Source organism: Cupressus sempervirens, chromosome 5 (assembly GCF_028749045.1).
Source record: "Cupressus sempervirens isolate cs-2001-9-10 chromosome 5, ASM2874904v1, whole genome shotgun sequence".
NCBI classification, from domain to species: Eukaryota; Viridiplantae; Streptophyta; class Pinopsida; order Cupressales; family Cupressaceae; genus Cupressus; species Cupressus sempervirens.
In genome coordinates this window covers 421,324,879-421,348,339 of record NC_143122.1, presented here as the reverse complement: position 1 = coordinate 421,348,339, position 23,461 = coordinate 421,324,879, and the positions used below count along the sequence as shown (strand labels likewise).

The 23,461-nt window shown below is 37.3% G+C and overlaps 1 protein-coding gene across 7 annotated transcripts in view; it reads left to right on the top strand.

The window, feature by feature from the left end:
- Nucleotides 1-23,461, top strand: part of LOC149556578 (putative LRR receptor-like serine/threonine-protein kinase At1g06840) — a 269,227-nt gene that overhangs the window by 137,607 nt on the left and 108,159 nt on the right. The window lies entirely within an intron of this gene.

The following is a 23,461-nucleotide window of genomic DNA, read 5'->3' as shown; positions in this document are numbered from 1 at the left end:
TCTTTTTAATTTACTATACTGTATGTAAGAATATAATAATTATACAAATGCAAGCTAGCAGACATTTTCCTTAGAGCATTCATATGAATAAGTACTGTACACATAAGGTAACATGCAAGATGGCGTAGAAGATGTATGTGGATAAGTGACATACACATGCAAAATAGAAATAAAGGCAAGACAAGTACTTGTGAAAAAAATCAACAGATGGACTATAAATGTAATTTATGATAAAAAAAAATGAAATTACTCATACTAATTAAAGACATAGATGTAGAGTACTTATATAAATGGATAAGCATGTCATCAAACAGATATATGTCCCATCTTGTTGAAACTTTATTGTTTTCATACAGAAATAAATATGAATTTTTTAAAATGGGTGTCACACTATATAGTAGAGGTATAGCATAAAAAACTTGGTACTGAGAATTCCAATCACAGGGATATAGTTTTTTAATAGATAGTTATGTTAGTATGCTTTTGGGACCTGTATCACTTTTTTCAACATCAATGTTTCAGATCATACCCCATGATCCATCATCAGGATGATGGAAACCTGCTATCTTTAATAGATGGTTACGAAGAAACTTGAACTGTATTGTAGGACAGTCTGGATTGCTGTATAGGCTACACAAACAATGTCTGTTTGGCTTTGAGAAAGAAGACAAGCAAAATATAACACGATTTAGGTAAACAAAACAACAGAAAGAAAAGATGATACGAGAGGTTTACTTTAAAACAAAGGAATTAAATTACAAAAAAATGACCAAGAATAGGTCAAACAGACCAGAATCTACATTAGTTACAAAGCAAGGAACTAGTGCTAAAGGTGTCCTAGACTCAACTCTTTGTTATTCTCCGTTGACTATATCCTCTAAACTCCTTTTGTAATTAGAGGAATTATAAGTGTTCAATTTCAATCTTTGTCCTTTTTTCCAGGACGGGATTTGTTCACAATATATATATTTCTGTTTGAAAGGTTATATCATTTGGATGTTAAAAGTAATCTTTCTCTAAATAAATCAATTTTTTACCACAAATCACACACCTCTATAATTATTTTTTAGTTGTTATCTTTATTCAATTCTAATGAATGCCTTTTTTAAATTATTAGTTGGTAAATGACTTAATCTTTACCGCACTGGATTCCATGGATTGCTCTACTCTTTCTCAAGACCGATGATATTGATATTTCCGATAATGGAGCTTCTCAAGCATGCGTGGCACATATGATGTTCTCAGATAGGCAATGGAAGAAAGACGAAGGGCATTGACAACTTTTGTTTGGAATGAGTTGATCAACCTTCGTTGGTGATGGTGCTAATTGTATTTTGTTTATTGATGCTGACTGGAATTCCATTTGGACTGCAATGAAAGAGTATCGATGGAATTGTTCTTCCTGCAATGATTATTAACCTCAAATTTTCTTCAATGAGTATTATTGACCTCTCCAATGTATGTTGCCATAGCTATATTGTCATCTGCCATATTCAATATCTTCGGCAATGCATGCAGTCTCTTCTACAGTATACATTACATGTTCTTCTCCAGTACATGACCTTTCTTCTATTTTTTTGGTAGCTCCTTAACTTTAGATTTTCACCGCGTCACATGTTTGTTATTTGGTCAATGCATATTATACTTTTTTCTATTGTCCCGTAACCCTATCTGTGGTGGTAATCTTCATATATATATATATTTGATGCACTGACCATCCTCTAGATATCATCATTCTTCTGTAGCTTATCACAGATTTCTGATATGTCCTCTCAAGTGTGGATTATAACTATCAAAAGAATTAGCATAATGTATATTCTGTTAGATAGCCTGGAATGTTTGCAATTATCATATTAGTCACTTTTATTGGTTCAACGGTATGCAAAGTTCCTATTGTCAATCTATGTTATTCAATGCCTTTGCTAATCTTCAAGCATTCTAAATATTTCCCAAATAGTCTTCACTAGGTGATTGATGCATCTCTTGAATGGAGGAAGGAAATAGAATCATGAGTTCTCTCCTCTCTTTCTTATTTACACGATTCATTCATACCTTTCATTGATTGTGATGAGGTGCGATAGTAGCAAACACGTCACTTCCACCCGCACTCAGACTTAGTTATTTTTTAATGGTTGTATTTGCTACACTGTCAATACTTCCTTTTTCTTCTCCACATTGTTGTTGCCAGTCTCTTTAGTTTGGTTGTGATTGGTTATATATTAAGATTAGACGGCTAAGTAAACAATATACAATTTGTTAAAGATAACGTTATCTATATATATTGTTTTAGGATATCACTTTAATTCTGGATATATATATATATATATTTATTTATTATATGTATATATTTATATATTTATATTATAAAATCTTGATGATATATTATATTATTATTTAAATGGTAAATAATAACTCTTTTTATAATTGCTATTTAAATTATTATTACTTATAACTCTTCTGTCATCTATTACTAATAGATTTATTATTGATCTATTTCATTATTGTTTATTTATTTATTGAATCTTCTTTATAGAAAAGAACATCAAAAGGGCCACATGACAGTCCTTCCCTCCCAAAATTGCTTGTCCTCAAGCAATTCAAAACTTTCCAATGTGAGTGGTGAGTTGTAATGTCCTTATCCAATCCAATGATCCTTAATTTGTTGAAGCACTTATCCTTTGGTAAGTGTTTCTTGCCTCTTATGAATAAGTCTCTTAGAATTTAAAAAAAAAAATGCTCTTCGCCAATAAGGGTGACATTCCATAAAAATGCCCTCTGCCATAATGGCAACATTCTATAAGAATGCCCTCTGCCTGTAATGGGCACCCCTGGATGTCCCAAAAAACTAAACCAATTTGCTGAAAAGAATTTTGTCAAACAGTTTGCATTCAACCTCTTATTTCTCCGTTTAATGTTTTAAACCCCTTATAACTCCAGGAATCAAACTGTGTTTTGTGCATGGAATTGGTATCATACAACATAAACAAGAAAGAAATTACAATAATATGCAAAGTGGAAATGAACTGCTGCTAATAAAATGTTATTTTCAGAATTCATAAAATCAAATACATGGCAGATTTATCAACTCACTAATTACTTCAGCAGTATTGACATAATACTCCAGCCCATGCTTTCAAACTTGCTGCTACAGTGCTTTGTCCTTCAATCAGTCCACTACCTTCGTAATATCATTTCCTCAAAGCGGCATAAGCGTCGGAAAAGTAGTGAAGAAGATATGAGCAAAATACCAAATCTGCCTGTAGCTGGAAATGCAACTAAATTGCCTGATAATGAAGCCAATAACAAAGAATTCCAAAAGGCCAAACCCCAAGGGAATGACGTCTAGAATGTTACAAGAGAGGATAGACGTCCTCAAATGCCAAGAACGAAGCTGCAACTCATACACCAATTTCTTCTCATATTCAACCTGGCTAATGAAGCCACAAATGCTTCTTTTTATTCTATTTCCAAGGGTCCGCTCAACTCATATGAGCAATGTGGGATAAAAGATGTGTAGTATATAAAACACATATTAAAATACCCCTTATGTCTCCCTTGGGTACACATCCCCATAAAATAAATATTAAAGTAACACTTTAATAGTTTACAATTAAATTAGACGTTACTTTAATAAAACTTCAGGCATTAAAATGTATTAGCAATTGGACTCCGAATAATGCAAGTGATAGCTCATCGGAAAGCTCTCACCGAGGAGTATCAAATCCAATCACCAAAATTTACCCGCACTGTGTCTTGCTGACTTACTAAAAATAGTAAGTATGCCTGAAACTGAGTAAATAAACTTCGTTTTGGCCCAAACTGGAAATAACTAGGCCAAAACACTCTAGGATCCCATTAAACCCTTCGTTAGCCCTCGGGACCGTGTAGAACAAGGCTAACGCACACACACTTGGTCAATTGCTAAAATGGGGACATTACAGTCCGGCCCCCTTGAAATTGCTTGTCCTCAAGCAGTCTCAGTCCAGCCTGTTGAATAACCTGCTCACTCTCCCATGTAGAATCTTCCTCCGACAGGTCTCTCCATCTGACCAAATACTCCTTCACTACCCTGTTTCTAAGCTTCCTCTCTCTGGCGTCCACAATAGCCTCGGGTACTAACACAAGCTTCCCCTCCTCATCCAAAGAGGGTAAATTTGCAGAAGGCACTACATTCTGACCAATGGCTTTCTTAAGCCTAGACACATGAAACACATTGTGCACTCGATTGCCCTTTGGAAGCTCAAGCTCATAGGCGACTTTGCCCACTGTGCGAATCACCCTGTAGGGACCATAAAATCTAGGTTTCAACTTTTCAGCTCTTCTCTTCTTGAGCGATGACTGTCTATATGGTTGTAGCCTCAAGTAAACCATATCCCCTACCTCGAAGCTACGCTCTATTTGGTGCTGATCAACAAACAATTTCTGTTGATTTTGGGCCTGTTGTATATTCTCTTTGAGCACTTTCAGGATGTCCTGACTATCCTGCAATAAGTTTTTGGCTTTGGGCACTTTACTGTCCCCCAAAACTAAATCCATGAAGCTAGGTGCTTCATAACCATAGAGTGCCATGAAAGGAGTCATCTTGATGGACATATGATAAGTGGTGTTATAACAATACTCTCCCATATGCAACCATCTGATCCAAGCATTTTGTTGTGCAGTTACATAGTTCCTCAAATATCCTTCCACCCATTTATTCACAATCTCTGTTTGCCCATTTGTTTGTGAATGATAACTAGTGCTAGGTGTAAGATCTGTACCACACAACCTAAACAACTCTTGCCAAAAAACACTCATAAACTTACTATTCCGGTCGCTGACAAAGAATCTGGGCAGCCCATGTAACCTGAATATCTCTCTAAAGAAAAGATCTGCCACCTGTGCTGTTGTGTAAGTGGACGGAATAGCAAAGAAGTGAGCAAACTTCGTCAAGCGGTCCACTACCACATAGATGCAATCTCTTCCCTGCACTCGTGGTAAACCAGTGATGAAGTCCATCGAAATACTTTCCCATTTCCTATCAGGAATGGGCAAGGGCTGTAATAAACTTGCAGGAAATGTGTGCTCTCCCTTATTCTTTTGACAAACCACACACTCCCTGACATACCTCTGAACATCATCCTTGAGCCCTTTCCATGGAAACCACTCTCGGATTTGCCTGTAGGTCTTGAAGACCCCCGGATGTCCAGCTGTGGGTGCATCATGAAATGCCTTCAGTATTGCCTCTCTCAAATGTGATGACGGAATCAAATAAACCCTATCCTGAACTCTGATCAATCCATCTATCACCTCATAGTGATCATCTTGTATGGTACCTGAAATCAATCCAGAAGCCCAAGCATCTCCGACATACTCTGCTATAATCCGATCTCTCCAATCTCTTGAAATCTCTGCTAGAGCACATAAGTGAGGTCTCCGAGATAAGGCATCAGCCACCACATTTTTCTTACCTTTGACAAACTCTGTGTCATAGTCATAAGCCTGCAATTTAGTCACCCATTTTTGTTGCCGGTCATTAAGATCACGCTGACTCATGAAGTATTTAATACTGTTGTGATCAGTCTTGATCACAAAACGTCCACCTACCAAATATGATCGAAATTTGGCCAATGCATGCATTATGGCCAACATCTCCTGGTCATAGACAAAATAACTCTTCTCAACTCCCCGGAGCTTCCTACTCTCGAATGCAATGGGATGCTTCTCCTGCATCAATACTGCTCCAATCCCATCACCTGATGCATCACAATGAAGCTCAAAAGGCTTCGTGAAATCTGGTAGAGCTAGAACTGGACATGAAGACATTACCTACTTGAAATGCTCAAAACACCTCTGTGCTGCCCCTGTCCACACGAAGGCTCCTTTCTTGGTAAGATTTGTCAAGGGTGTAGCAATTTGTGAGAATCCCTTAACAAACCTCCTATAAAAACCACATAAACCAAAGAATCCCTTAAGCTGTGTAAGGTTTGTGGGAGTAGGCCACGCTACAATAGCTCTAATCTTTTCGGGATCAACCCGAACGCCATCTGCACTAATGATATGCCCAAGGTAAAGGAGCTCAGTCATGCCAAACTCACATTTAGATTCTTTGGCATACAATGACTCTCTCTCTAGAATAGATAACACCTCCTCTAGATGATGTAAGTGCTCCTCCTAGGTCTTACTGAAGACCAATATGTCATCAAAGAAGATCAAGACAAATCTCCTCAGCTGCTTCCTGAATACCTGGTTCATACAACTTTGAAATGTAGCGGGTGCATTGGTTAGACCAAATGGCATAACCATGAACTCAAAGTGGCCATAGTGACATCGGAAGGCTGTTTTCTCAATGTCCTTTGCTCTCATCCTGATCTGATGGTATCCGGATCGCAAATCAATTTTGGTGAAGAAGCATGTCCCATGCAACTCATCAATCAGCTCATCAATCCTAGGAATGGGATACTTGTTTTTAATTGTTTTCTTATTCAGTGCCCTGTAATTGATGCACATGTGCATCGTCCCATCCTTCTTCTTTACCAATACTACTGCTGAAGCAAAGGGGCTCTTACTGGGCCTGATATGCCCCATCTCCAACAAATCCTTAATCACCTTCTCTATCTCATCCTTGTGTTTCTTAGGATGACGATAGGGAGTAATCATAATTGGTTTGGCTCCCTCCTCGAGCTCAATAACATGTTCCATCCCTCTGTCAGGAGGAACCCCATGAGGAATATCGCTAAATACTTTAGCGTCTCTATCAAGTATCTTCTGGATATTTGGTGGATGACTCTTTTCTTGTGGCTCTGGTGAAGTTGGCATAATGTAGCACTCTGCCGCCCACTCTATGTCATCATGACGAAAAAGTCTCTGAATTCTCCTCAAGGACACTACTCTACAACCTCCGTCTGAAAGACCTCTAAGTACCACAGTTCTGCCCTCATGCTGGAATCTCATCTCCAATTTCGCTAGGTTGAGTGTGAGCTCCACTAGTGAAGCCATCCATGTCATGCCGAGGATGACATCATAATCTCCCATGTCCACAACATAGAACTCATCCTTCAACTCGTAGCCATCTCCAAACCTAATGTGAAGATTAGATATCTTTCGAGTGCATAATAATTTATCACTGTTAGCCACCATGACTCTAAACCCATCATGCTCCTCTATCTGTAACCCTCTCCTGGCTACCAACTGTGCATCTATGAAGTTATGTGTAGCCCCAGTGTCAATAAGAGATATCACTTTCTGCCTCTGGATAGTACCCCTGACCTTAAATGTGATTGCCTTTTGGGCCCCTGTCAAGCGTGCCAACAATCTATCATCCTTAGGAATGCTACTCTCCTCTATAGTGTTACCCTCATCTGAATCGGAGTGCTGATCCTCCCCCTCTGACTCTGAATTTTTTGCTGAAAAATACTCCATTTGATTTGCCTTAGCCTTGAGAGAACATTTATGAGATAAGTCCCAAGGCTCTCTACAATGGAAGCACAACTTCTTTCGAAGTTCATTCAAGGTTTCATTGTCTAGTCCTTTTGATCCTTCTTTGGGTTTGTTATACACTTTCTGAAACGGTTTTTTGTCTTTGTCCTTGTGGTAGGAAGAATCTGTTGAATGGTTTTTTCCTTTGTATACCGAAGGGGCTAAATCTCGTGCCTTTTTAGTTGCTTCAGCTAAGGTGAGTGGATCATGTCCCTTCACCCAATCTCGTAATGGATCAGCAAGACCATCACAAAATAACACCACCAATCTCCTAGGAGAGATATCAGTAACAAGTACAGACAAGCGTTGAAACTCGGCAATGTAAGCATCTACAGAACCTGACTATTTTAACTGTGCTAGTTCCTTGAAATGTAACTCGGGATCCCTAGTGTCAAATCTCTCAATCAATGTTTCGGTGAATTCCTCATAGGATGTAATCTGATTATGCCCCAAAGTCACCATGCCATGATGCCACCATTCATGTGCAATGCCATCCAAGTGCATAGCCGCATACTTGATAGCCTCCTCCTCAGGCATAGGATTTAGCTGCAAGTATGTATCTACCTTCTGCACCTAAGCTCGTGCAGTCATCTTCCCTGAAGCATCATAATAAGGTAAGGAAAGTTTTCCAACTTTCTTTCTCAGCTCAAAGTTTTGATTCCTCCCTCCTGCTCTAGGCATGTGTCTCATCCTCAAGTCCATATAATCTTTGAGGGAAATATCCGCCTGAAACTCCGGTCCACTAGCCTCCCAGTCCCTCATGAACTGATCCTGTAACTCGGTAATCTGCGGTTCGTTTACTGGTTGAATCGGATCTCTGGGTGGGAAGGTGGATAGAAGAGGTCTCGAGCTCGCAGTCTGTGCTGGGCGTGCAACGTGTCTAAAGTTATCAGCCTCATTCCCATTGTTGCCGTGTCCATTATTACCATTAATGTTATTCTCAGGACCATTGTTGTTGCCTTGGCCTCCATGGTTATTGTTTCCTCCATTGTTATTGTTTCCCTCATTGTTATTGTTTCTGTTGTTGGCATCACCTGGATTAATATTGACACCCATCTGTCTAGCCATGAGCTGCAACATCATGTCCATTCGCCTATTCTGCTCCTGCTGCATACGCTGCCCTTGCTCTAATGTATCCAGTAATTGTCTAAACATTACGTCCCCCTGATCTGGACCGGCATTTCCGCCTCCGCCTAATCCTGTATTCTTGTCATCTCGATCACCCATATTGTTGTCTTGATCAAAGAATATCTCCTTTGTGTCTGTGTGGCTGGATTCAATGTCCCCCTGCACGGATGTACTAGAGTGTTTGCTTTGCAAGTCTGAAATCCTATTTTGTCTTGCTCTGGTATCGCGGAAATTATAAGGCCCCTGTTGCATGCTCAAACATAAATGCTTAGCCTGTGTTTTTTTTAATTTCTGATTTTAGTATTTGGACATTTCGTCAAACACTTTTCTCTCTATCCGGCTATTCCAAATTTCCTATAAGACCTCCACAGGATGGCAGGACTTATAGCTCTGATACCACTGTAATGGGCACCCCTGGATGTCCCAAAAAACTAAACCAATTTGCTGAAAGGAATTTTGTCAAACAGTTTGCATTCAACCTCTTGTTTCTCTGTTTAATGTTTTAAACCCCTTATAACTCCAGAAATCAAACGTTTATTTGTTTGTTGTGTTTTGTGCATGGAATTGGTATCATACAACATAAACAAGAAAGAAACTACAATAATATGCAAAGTGGAAATGAACTACTGCTAATAAAATGTTATTTTCAGAATTCATAAAACCAAATACATGGCAGATTTATCAACTCACTAATTACTTCAGCAGTATTGACATAATACTCCAGCCCATGCTTTCGAACTTGCTGCTACAGTGCTTTGTCCTTCAATCAGTCCACTACCTTCGTAATATCATTCCCTCAAAGCGGCATAAGCGTCGGAAAAGTAGTGAAGAAGATATAAGCAAAATACCAAATTTGCCTGTAGCTGGAAATGCAACTAAATTGCCTGATAATGAAGCCAATAACAAAGAATTCCAAAAGGCCAAACCCCAAGGGAATGATGTCTAGAATGTTACAAGAGAGGATAGATGTCCTCAAATGCCAAGAACGGAGCTGCAACTCACACACCAATTTCTTGTCATATTTGCAATACCACTTTTTAAGAGTGGTGATGTTAACAATCCCTCCAACTACAGGACTATAATTATCAATCCCCTCTTTGCTAAACTTTTTGGCAGCATGATAGAAACTAGGATCAGCAAATGGGCAGAAGAAAACCATAAACGTGCTAAAGGGCAAGCTGGTTTTAGGCCAAAGCACTCGACAGTGGATCACTGTGTCACTTTGAGACACATTATTGAAAAAGAATGGGAGAAAAAGGAAGAGGTATTTTGTTGCTTTGTCGACTTTAAAAAGGCTTTTGACACCATCCCGAGAGACAAGCTTTGGTTTAGGATGGAAGAATTGGGGATTCCTATGCATCTCAGAGCTGCTGTTCATAGGATATACGAAGAGGTGAAAGTTAAAATCAGAACTTCAGATGGCATTTCAGAATGTTTTAGGAGCGATATCGGGGTCAAACAGGGCTGCCTTTTATCTCCTACTTTGTTTGGTTTATATATTGACAAACTGGAAGAGTGGTTAAGCATGCAAAAGGGTGAAGGCATTCAACTAGGTGAATTTGTTATAAAGCTGCTCCTATATGCTGACGATCTCATTTTAATTGCCAAATCTGCCTATGGTTTGCAAGATCATCTATCTTCTCTTGAGCGCTTTTGTGGAATGGTGGGGATGCAGGTCAATATCAGCAAGACTAAGGTTATGATTTTCTCTAATAATAAAAAACAACACCAATATGAATTTTATTACAATGGAAGTGTTCTTGAAGAAGTTGCGGAGTATAAATACCTTGGCATCGATTTCAACAAAAAACTAAGCTGGTCTAGCTGCAGGTATAAAAGGATATTAGGTGGGTGGAAGGCTTTTTATGCTCTTCAGAATAGGTGCCGTGAAGTAGAGTTGTGGGATTGGAAAACTATTCAAACCTTGTTCGGTCTTCTTGTGCTGCCAGTTGTTCTTTACGGGTGTGAATTATGGGCCAGCAACACTACTATAGCACATGGAAACAAATCGAAGGAATCCAAAAGCGCTTGATCACAAGCAAGTTTAAAATCAAAAGCACTGTTCCATATGATATCATGCTAAGTGAAATGGGGGCTGCTCCTATTGAGGCACTTGCTATGGTTCACCTTCTAAGTTATCTAAAAAGAATCGAAAAAATGGAAGAGGATAGATGGCCTAAAGTGGTCTTTAGTGACACACTATGTCAGCGAAAAAGGACATGGATGCAACAAAACATCAAATGGATGAGTAAATGGAATATTCAATTCAATATGTGCCCCACAAATAATAAAGAAATAAAGGTCTTTGTCATGGAGAAATTCTACAAGAGAAATTGGAGAAGCGAGATTGGAAGGAAGAAATTATATTATATAAATGAGTTCAACCCCGCTTGTGATCAACTCCAAAAAGCATACATAGGAGCCAACATTTCTTGGAGGGCTAAAATTCTTATTGCTCAGCGGAGAACCAACTCTCACCAACTTCATTGTGAGACCGGACGTTGGAAGAGGCCAAAGGAGGCTTGGGAAGAAAGAATTTGCAGATTCTGCAATTCTGGGAAAGTGGAAACTGAACAGCACTTTATTTTAGAATGTGAAGCCTACAAGAGTAGTAGAGATAAATTTGCGGACACTATATGTGACAGTTCTTGGCATAACCTATTCAACGAAGAGTACATTGAGCAATTGGGTGGACTCATCATCATCCTACACAAGCAACGAACATTGTTACTTAAGTCTGCTTGAGTTGTCTTGCTGTCCCATAGGCTATTTTTAGCCTCGTGGACGTTAAAATTTTATTTATCTATCTATCTATTCAACCTGGCTAATGAAGCCACAAATGCTTCCTTTTATTCTATTTCCAAGGGTCCGCTCAACTCATATGGGCAATGTGGGATAAAAGATGTGTAGTATATAAAACACATATTAAAATACCCCTTATGTCTCCCTTGGGTACACATCCCCATAAAATAAATATTAAAGTAACACTTTAATATTTTACAATTAAATTAGACGTTACTTTAATAAAACTTTAGGCATTAAAATGTATTAGCAATCGGACTCCGAATAATGCAAGTGATAGCTCATCGAAAAGCTCTCACCGAGGAGTATCAAATCCAATCACCAAAATTGACCTGCACTGTGTCCTGCTGACTTACTAGAAATAGTATGCTTGAAATTGAGTAAATCAATTTCATTTTGGCCCAAACTAGAAATGACTAGGCCAAAACACTCCAGGATCCCATTAAACCCTTCGTTAGCCCTCGGGACCATGTAGAACAAGGCTAATGCACACACACTTGGTCAACTACTAAAATGGGGACATTACACTGCCACAAATGGCGACACTCACTAACAATGTCCTCTGCCAAGAGTGGCGACGCTCATTGAGAACACCCTCTACCAAGAATGATAATGCTTCACTAAGAATGCCCTTTGCCACAATGGCAGTGCTCACTAAGAACACCCTCTGCCATTAATGGAGACATTCATTACAAGCGACCTCTACTAGGCATGCGGTGTTCACTAAGAACACCCTCTATGGTCGACTAGCCGATATTCAAAAATGCTCTCTATGGCCAATATTCACATGATGTCCCTTGACGCTAACATTTAAGGATGCTCTCTATGGTTGACAACCATAAAGAATGCCCTCTATGGTCGACATTTAAGAATGCCCTCTATGGTCAACATTCATCATGAATGCCCTCTGTGACTAGCATTCAAAAATGCCCTCTACAAAATCTCTTGGGTCTCTAGATTCTCTTTAGGAGTCACGACGTCCATTATGAATGCCCTTTTTATAAATAACTAATTTTATCACATATCATCCTTGGATGATCTCAATATGTTCCTTATGCTTTTAGTATCGCTCTAAATAGATATCGCCGCAATTATGTGTCTTCCTTTGATATTTGTCAGACCTTAACTGATTCATGATGTCATTTTTCTTGTGATTACTTGATGGGTATTCTTGTAGCTGCTCTTATTTGATGTTTGTATATTTTCTACGTTGCAGGATGTTAGGATCATGCTTTGATATCATTGTAATGTCCCTTGTTAATCAAGTTGAAATATTGATGATAACTCCAAAATTTTCACACTTTCTCTATCAAATGATGGTTCTTGAACAGCGTAATAAAAGTTGTGTCAAGTCTCAATTGCTTTTTTAGAGTTGAAATAATTATATATGTATTTAATATGACAAAGACCTTAATATACTTTCAATTTTAGGTATTTCTTGAAATAGATGATTCTTCTCCCATTTTTGAGCTCAACTCTTTCTTATTCTCCTTTGACTATATCCTCTAAACTCCTTTCATAATTAGAGGAATCATAAGACTTGAATTTCAATCTTCGTCCTTTTTTCTAGGATGGGATTGGTTCACAATATATATATTTCTGTTTGCAAGGTTATATCATTTGGATGTTAAAAGTAATTTGTCTCTAAATAAATCATTTTTTACCACAAATCACACTCTATAATTATTTGTTATTTGTTATCTTTATTCAATTTTAATGATTACCTTTTTTTTTTTTCGTAAATGACTTAATCTTTAACACACTGGATTCCATGGAATGCTCTACTCTTTCTCAAGACTGATGACGTTGATATTTCCGGTAATGGAGCTTCTCAAGCGTGTGTGGCACATATGATGTTCTCAAATGACGACAATGGAAGAACAACTAAGGGCATCAACAACTTCTGTTTGGAATGTGTCAATCAATCTTTGTTGGTGATGGTGCTAATTGTATTATGTTTATTGATGCTGACAGTGATTCCATTTGGACTGCGATGAAAGAGTATCGATGGAATTGTTCTTCCTACAATGATTATTAACCTCTGATTGTCTTCAATGAGTATTATTGACCTCTTCAATGTACGCTGCCATAGCTATATTTTCATTTTCCATATTCAATATCTTTGGCAAGACATGCAGTCTCTTCTACAGTATACATTACATGTTATGCTCCACTACACGACCTTTCTTCTAGTTTTCTCATAGCTCCTTCACTCTAGATTGTCATCGCATCACATGTTTGTTATTTGGTTAATGAATGTTATACTTCTTCTATTGTCTGTAACCCTATCTGTGGTGGTAATCTTCATATATATATATATATATATATATATTTGATGCACTGACCATTCTCTAGATATTATCATTCTTCTGTAGCTTATCACAGATTTCTGATACATCCTCTCAAGTGTGGATCCTACCTATCAAAAGAATTACCATAATGTATATTCTGTTAGATAGCCTGGAATGTTTGCAATTATCATATTAGTCACTTTTATTGGTTCAACAGTATGCAAAGTTCCTGTTGTCAATCTCTGTTATTCAATGTCTTCACTAATCTTCAAGCATTCTAAATATTTCCCGAATAGTCTTTGGTATGTGATTGATGTGTTTCTTGAATGGAGGAAGGAAATAGAATCATGAGTTCTCTCCTCTCTTTCTTATTGATGCGATTCATTTATACCTTTCATTGATTGTGATGAGGCGTGATAGTAGTAGACACGTCGCTTCCACCCATACTTAGACTTTGTTATTTCTTAATGGTTGTATTTGCTACACCATCAATCCTTCCTTTGTCTTCTTAGTTTGGTTGTGATTGGTTATATATTAAGTTTAGATGGCTAAGTAAACAATATAAAATTTGTAGATATTAACATTATCTATACATATTGTTTTAGGATATCATCTCTGAATTTGGCATTGGAATCAATATCATATGGACAAGGAAATGTGAAGTAATGCATGAAACTCTAAAATATATAGCAATAAGCAGTATTCACAAACCTACAAAATTGGAGACATGCTCTGGAGGAAAGACATACAAGTTAAGAGTGAGATACATACAGCAGCAGAAATTCACATAAATATGATATGTGCAAGAGAGTCTCACAAATTTGATGTATGTTTACATTGATAGAAGATTCAATGAGGAAGGGATTTCATCAAATCAATGATGTTGGCTTCTACAATGGGATTCAAGATGAGTCTTCTTTAATCCTGCCAAGGAGGATGTACATAGTGGAAAGTCTTGATTGCACATCCCTGTCAAAGTAGCGAATGTGTTAGCATATGTAAAATAATTTAAATAAACCAGGTACGCCGATTAGTATATGAAGAAAGTATTCGAAAGACTGCCAGATAATGGAAGACGATCATACCCCAGACATATCAGATATGTATGTCATTAAGCATGAAGAGCTTACAAAAGGCACGATGGTAGCAGTCGATAAGGAACCAGAAATATTATGTAATTGTTAATTTAAATATGCCCGATTAGAATATGACGTGAGTTTTTGGTTATTCTAAATCTCCAAACATTTGAGGAAGTGATTGTCAAATGGATCATTTTTTGAACTAGGAATGAAAATAAATGATGTCCCCATCTAAGGTTTTACTTATCAGAAATTTGCCGTGGGAATGCACAGAGGAGGAGCTTGTGGAACTCTATAAATCCTTCGGCCAAATTGTCAATGCTAAATGCAACGTAAGAACCAACCATAATCACGCCTCCGTTAAATTTACAGATTTTAATCAAGTCGTTGGTTTCATATCATGCTTCATCATCAGCGCTGGCTCAGCCTTTCGTTTCTATTGTGAAATCCATGATAGGATGCTCTTTCAATAGACTCAAGCGCTACACAAAAACATAAACAAAGAAAGGCAAAAGAAGAATTCCACATATTTCATCCTATGAAGATTGATAGTCATAATATGTATGGAGAGTAGATTTGCTGGAGAGAATCAAATTACATAGAACTTCGTTGTGGAAAAATGTGGAAGAGTGAAACGCGACAAATAATCTTGGTCATCGTGTGGAAGATTTCCTGTATTTTTGATCGCTTATTCAATTAAATCATTAAGTTGAAAAGGCTATTATATGTTCTAGGCAGTTTGAGATAATATTGCGATGCATTGAGGATAAGCAATTCATAGTTTCATTAGACTAATAAGTAGTTATGATTTTAATAAGGTTAGGCTCTTTGAAGAGGTGTGTCTATTCATTTATACACTATTTTGTTTATATTTAAATATGGAGTACCAAAATGAAGAAGACATATTCAACATATTCAACATTCGACAAGAAGAAATATTCATATATCTATTTGTATGGAGGGATAAGGAGTAAGAAAGATGACTTTGTAATATAAGTTTATTTATTATATTTTAGTGATAAATAAAAAACATTTTTTGCTTTTTGTTTATTTAAAAGGCATGGAGATATAAATTGCAGTTGATAATTCATCCTTTATAATCATCTTTATATTCCATAAACAATTTAAATGTCAGATAAGTGGACATGGTCATTTAGCATCTTAAATGTGATCATCATGGATATAGTGAAATATTGAATTGTTTTTGTATCTATGTCCAGTTTGTCTCCCTACCATAGGATTTGAAGTTCAATTTGGACTAATTTAAGTTTGCATATGTATTTGATCTGTCCCATCTTGATTATTAAATTGTTGACAATAAAAGTGCGTATAATTTTATAAAGTTGTATGTGAAAATCTTCATTATAGTTGACTTTGTTGCTCGAATAAGCAAAGGCACTGGTCTTTTGAATCATTGAAGTATTATTATTGGGTTTATATTTGAAGTCATAAAATCTACATCCTCCTTACAAGCATGAAACCAATTGTTAAGAACCATATACAAAACATTCAAAAATTCTGCTAGTCGAAGGACTCACAAGGTTTAAATCCGCTATAGAAAAGCTTTGAACCAAGCAGTCAACGTTTGAGGTGAACCTTTACTAGCCTCGGTGTTTTGAAGCCTTTACTAGCCTCGGTGTTTTGAAGCCTAAAGTGTAGGGGAATTAAGGTCATTCTCATTTGTTGGCATAACTGATTGTGGAATCCTGGTGGAGAATTGGCAAGCTCTTGGATTTCCAATCTGTGGTTTTGGAAACCAAAAGAGTGAGAAGGTAGAGCCTTCCTTTTAAAATGGGAGAGACTTTGTCTCACACACTATGGCTGGAAATCCTATTTTGCAAGGGAGTTTGTACAATTGTCATTTGCAATATATCCACTCAACAATGTGTACTATAGATTCAATTGATAACTTTTGTACATATGTGAACTCATATTTATATGCAATGTAATATGATACTAAGATTTTGCCTTAAATTTGTGTTTGTCGACAATGTTTTTACATTGGCCAAGTTTTGGCATCATATCTATGTTTGAGTCTTGACACCTTATGTAATAACCCCAACCGGTTATAACTTCAACAAACACCAATTTCTTTTATAATTCAGTTGTTTCAAATTTTGTCAAACACATTGGAATCAAACTTTGATACCACTGTAATGACCCTTGTTGTCTCTCAAACAATTTGTGATGAAGAATTGATTCCTTTTTTTTTTTGGTTTTTGATGTTTTGCAATTTTTTGATACAACAATATAACAACAAAACAAAAGATATTGCAATAATAATTTGAACTCAAATATTTGGAAATTACATAGGGAATATACAGCTGAAAATTCTAGATTTTAATACCAAATTAGATACTGAGTATTTTCAAAAAATATCAATAACCTAGTTGATAAAATATCCCCTATTATCTAAAGCAACAATACCCAGAAAAATTAGGAGTTACAATCCATGAACCTACATGTAGACATGCCTTGAAAACAATCTGAAATGAACACTAACAACAACAAAAGAATTCTCCAACAGATAAATGCAACTGCAGGTATGTGCCCAACAATAGATATAAATGACTCCCTACTAATTCCAAATTAACCAACACACAATTTGATATAACAATTCCAATGAATGCCTTCACAAATTCCAAAACAACCTCCACTAGCAAGAAAAAATAAACTAGTCCTTAGCAACAATTAATACAGTAGGAGAACAAGGCAATTGTATACCTCAGCACAATTGCAAATGTAATCCTCACAATGAAAACTTGGAATTGAATCTACAATACTTCAGCTGTAGATCCCAAACCCTTATACTTACAACAAGGGCACACAATTTCAAAACTTAAGAAGTGTCACAAAGACAACAAGAGAAAAATAATATTCAATTAGATGCCTTACTTATCAAATGGGCGCATATTTATAATCTCCAAATGGCACAAAGTTTTCCAAATGAACTTTACTTAAGAAGCTTCCCACACACAACATTAAAATATAATAAAGTGCCATTATAATCTAATTTATTAATTGCTTTTGGATCTGAAAATGACCTTTTCCACTATAACTTAATATTCTGATACGTAAGGCCACTGTTTCTTGTTCCCACAATTTAAAACTTTTCGTCTCGGTTCCAATGAGCTACAATACTAAGGTGACCAACCAACAACACTAACGAAAATAACAACTTCAGTGTATTTAGATGAATAATAATAATAATTCATTTGGTTTGTGAAAACAATTGAAGAAGCATCAAAATTGAAATTTGACAACACCAAAGTGATCCTGATGATGAAAGATGATGAATAAACCTGACAGGGTGACTTACTATAAATAGACGCTCCCTCCAAGATTCTTGGAGCTTAAACTGAAAGCCTGAAATAAAAACTGAGAGCATCCTCCAACTCGTCTAACTCAACTGAGCTCATCGGAACCAACAAATTGACTTACTCTAAATAGTAAGTCCCTCAAATGGAGCCAAACACAACATAGGCTGTTTGAAAGCCTGTGACCACACAACTGAGACCCTCAAATCCCATTGTCAGCTCACGAGGGTGGCGATGGTGAACTGACCTGGCCAACTATAGGAACCTGCTAAAAATGGGGACATTACAGTTCGAGCAAAATGAACACACAATCCACTTAGATCCCAAAGGTAGAACTGTGTACTATCCCTACTATATACAACAACTCTTGTAGCACCAACACCCAAATAACGAACATCAACATTAGAATCATTTGAAAACTTACTTGAGGCGTTGATGAAGGAAACAACCCATCGGAACTGAAATACCAACTCTGTCAACACCGGAGTCTCCATCAAATTGATACTCACACCCAACTACACTGTGAAGATGGTAACAACCATAGGTACTTGAAACACTACCACTAACTCCAACCTATGCCAAACTGTCCTGGGTGTGTAGATACTACAAGGGGTCTAATTTGTAGCTATCTATCCCATCTGCAAAAGATGGTGCTAACCCATCCCATAGCACACCCATCCCATAGTGGATGGTATGAAACTGGAGCGAACCCATAGCAAACCCATATTGACACAAAACCGAATGCTCTACCTGTGGGTCAAAATAAAAGTAATGAGCACTCCTCATACTGTAATGTCAATAAAAACTCCCAATCTCTATCAAGGGCTTATCAGTATCAGCTTGCAAATCAGAAGGTGGCTCCAATCTCTGACTCTGAACTATTGGTCGGGCAGTATCCTGGGCAGTCCTCTTAGCAAACCCAACCTCGAAATCCTTGTGGGGAAGCATAGTAGACAGAGTCTCTACAATCTTTCCCACCAACCTGTGAATGACACGAGAGCTACGGATGAGAGTACACTCAGGCACTCTGTATGAATCCTCTGGTACATCCGAACTCTCCAAAAGACACTCCATGAAACAGACTGTGCAATAGAAATTATGTGGAAGCATCAACCTGCTCCCCTGCGACCCGCAACTGATCTCTCTGAAAATGCGGCCTAGCCAATTGTCCAATGGTACCGACTGTATGAAATGAAGAAATAGATATGCTTCTAGCAGAAAGAAGCAAATCACCACAAGAGCTCGTCTCCATTAATGCTCTCACCTCCTCTATACCTACTACACCCATATGCTGGATGAATATGTCGGCCACATTATTGTGTCCATCATTTTCAACTGTAGAAGCAAAGTCACCACCAACCACAATATGCAACTAAATTGGATCTGGGGCTGCTGTGGTCCGAACATGCTTCAACTACACGATCACCTCATCTAATCGTGATTGTGACTCCTGAAGAGCCAACTGAGTACATTGATGAGAGTCCATAGTTACCTCAAGCTCTTGGGTGAGCTCAACCATCTCCTCTTTCTCTAACAATGCCTCATAACAGGTGTTATCCCACTCTAGAAGGTAATTCCTGTCAACAACTAGTTGCAAATAGTTATACTTCAAGATCCTGACAACTTCTCGAAGCGCATGAACCTCTGCTAGAGAAAGAGTACTATTACTGTGCTTATCAGACATAGGAGCACCATAACCAAATGTAGCCAGCATCTGATGGATTGCATCATAATGCTCGAAAGCTAAAGAGATGTCACTTTCAATCACCTTCAACTGACTGGTCACATGATGCCTTTATAAACCCTACCTCCTATGCAAGCTCTCTCTCTCACTAATTGCACTGTGATAGGAAACCGAATCAGAACTACCCACCACAAGATCACTCACTGCATGTGTCCTATCGACCTTGCACAACTCTGCATTCGAGATACAACTACTATGTATGTCAATCAACTCCTCATCTGAAGAAATGGAAGCCCTCACAATATCAATATCATTGGATGTCTCAACTTCCACTTCAAAAGATAGATCCTATAAACACTGATCCTGGGACCCATCCAAAACCTCCTCGAAGTCATTAGTTGATACCTGGCAAGGGATATCATACCTAGTGCAGCTCATAGCATCATCAAATGTATCATCAGATGTGTCCATACTATTTGCATCCACATCTCTTAATAAAGCCTCAATTGCTGACACCTAACTCTGCACACATGACTCAATGTCAACTTGTGAATCGATAATGCTAGAATATGAACTCACATCTACTCCATTGTATCACCCAAATCACTAACATCAAAGTTGGGTGACTGCATACATGCATCAGTCCCACTTGAGGAAGCAATTGCCTCCTGCACTAGAGCAACACTATGACAACTCACATATAAATCTCCAATAATAATCCCGTCCTCGAGAGAGTATGAAGTATCAGTAGTAACAATTGTATCGACTGTCTCTACACTAACTGTAGCAATAGCTCTAGGAGCCTCAACCTACTGAAGCTCAGTGTCACTATCCTTTGCTACTGACACAACCACATGTCCCTATGAAATAAGTCCATTGTTGACACTGTGGATAGGATTAGCAGGTGCCGTACTAAATATAGGTCCATCTGCATCATGGGACACATGTCAGGGAAAACTCAAGCCTTCTTCCCGCCGACCTTCTAAAGGCGGAAACAATGTATCTCGTGACTCTCAACCGTCTAAGGATTCAACAAGCTCTCTACCAACCTCTGCTGATGAAGCTTAAGTTTTTCCATACTCTCCCTCAAAGCAGTTAATTTCCTGCTATCTTCCTCACTACTCTGCCAACTCCTAGAATTACTAGGCCTGTGGTATCTGTCCATAGCTGGAAAAGCTAGAGTCTTGGTCACTCCACAAACAACAACAAATCTAAAAATGAAATAACTTTCCTACCCTACAGGATGACAGGAAATTGCTCTGCTACCATTGCAATAACCCCAACCGGTTATAACTTAAACAAACACCAAATTCTTTTATAATTCAGTTGTTTGACATTTCGTCAAACACTTTGGAAGCAAACTTTGATACTACTATAACGAGCTGTGTTGTCTCTCAAACAATTTGTGATGAAGAATTGATTTTCCTTTTTGTTTTGTTTCGACATTTTGCAATTTTTTGATACAACAATATAACAACAAAATAGAAGATATTGCAATAATAATTTGAACTCAAATATTTGGAAATTACAGAGGGAATATACAATTGAAAATTCCAGATTTTAATACCAATCTATATACTGAGTATTTTCACAAAAAACCAACAACCTAGTTGATAAAATATCCCCTAATATCTAAAGCAACAAGACCTAGAAAAATTAGGAGTTACAATCCATGAACTTACATGTAGACATGCCTTGAAAACCTCAAAAATGAAGACTAACAATAGCAAAAGAATTTTGCAACAGACAAATGCAATTGCAGATATGTTGTTCCCAAAGTGCAGATAGAAAATAGTGCCCAACAACAGATATAAATGATGCCCAACCAACTCCAAATTAACCAACACACAATTTGATATAACAATTCCAGCGAATGCCTTCACAAATTCCAGAACCTCTAGCAACAAGAAAAATTAAACTTCTCCTTAGTAACAATTAATACAGTAGGAGAAAAAGGCAATTGTATACCTCAACACGATTGCAAATGCAATCCTCAGAATTGAATCTAAATACTTCAGTTGTAGATCCCAAACCCTTATACTTTAGCAAGGGCACAAAATTTCAGAACTTCAGAAGTGTCACAAAGACAACAAGAGAAAAATAATATTCAATCATATGCCTTACTCATAGAATGGGCTCATATTTATAATCTCCAAATGGCACAAAGTTTCCCAAATGAACTTCACTTAAGAAGCTTTCCACACACAACATTAAAATATAATAAAGTGCCATTATATTCTAATTTATTAATTGCTTTTGGATTCGAAAATGACCTTTTCATATAAGGCCACTGTTTCTTGTTCCCACAATTTAAAACTTTTCATTCATCTTCCAATGAGCTATGATATTGAGGCAACTAACCAACAACACCAACAAATATAGCAACATCAGCGTATTTAGATGAATAATAATAATAATTCACCTGTCTCAGGAAAACAATTAAAGAAGCATCAGAATTAAAATCTGACAACACCAAAGTGTTCTTGATGATAAAAGATGATGAATGAACCTGACAGGATGACTTACTATAAATAGACACTCCCTCCAAGATTCTTGGAGCTCAAACTAGGAGCTTGAAGTAAAAATTGAGAGCATCATCCAACTCCTCTAACTCAACTGAGTTCATCGGAACCAACAAATTGACTTACTATAAATAGTAAGTCCCTCAAACGGAGCCAAACATACGATAGGCTGCTGGAAAGCCTATAACCATACAACCGAGACCCTCAAATCCCACTGTCAACTCACGACGGTCACAATGGTGAACTGACCTGGCCACTTGTAGGAACCTGCTAAAAATGGGGACATTACACCTTGTGATTCTCACAATATCTTGGATCTCTAGTCCACCTGTTTTTAGTAATTATTCACAAAAATTTAGTTAAGCTCCTTTTTTTAATTAGCTTTCTATTATCAATTTTATTCATCTAATAGCTGTCATATTTTCCAATAAACAACTCACTCTTAAGGTACCTCACATTCAAACTTTTAAGAAATGCCATTCCGTAGGTGAAGCTGTAGATAAATAAATGCTTTTCAGGTTTATTCACAAATAGGGGTGCTTTATCACTCGTATAAGTAGATTACAATTTCTGTCAGCAACTTAGTCATGCTTGCTACATTCCAACTCTTAATTGATAATTCAGGAATCTAAGCCAGTAATATCTGCCCGTAAATTGGCTCATAGCTATGTTAAAGAGTGTTTGTTGTATGAAACTCATCTTAGAAGTGTAATTCCAAGAGTTGAGAATCCCAAAGGTTAATTTTGCTTCTATTTTTTCTGATATCAAATTCTTCAACCTATTTGGTTTACGTGTAAGAACCTTTGTATATTTATAATGTAGAAATGCATATTCCTAGAATGAATTTAGGATATATTTCCATACTAAAAAAGAACTATTTTCTTCCTTAGTGTCATCCACACTGTGCATGCTACCTTGTAGTAAACAGTAAGTTGGCATGATCTTTCTTCTTGTTTCAAGCTCTTAAACATTGAGGTATGGTGGAATTGAGATATAAGGAGTGAAGGATGCTAAAACATGTTAGTTACATGTATGCTTTCTTTTATAGCTTCTAATTCTGTTAGAATATAGAGTACTCTTCTTCTGTAAAACAACTTAACTATTGACCTGATTCTAAAGAAATATTGTTGATTGCCAAATTTAGCAATGATCATTTTTTATCTTATTAAGTGCAAAAGAG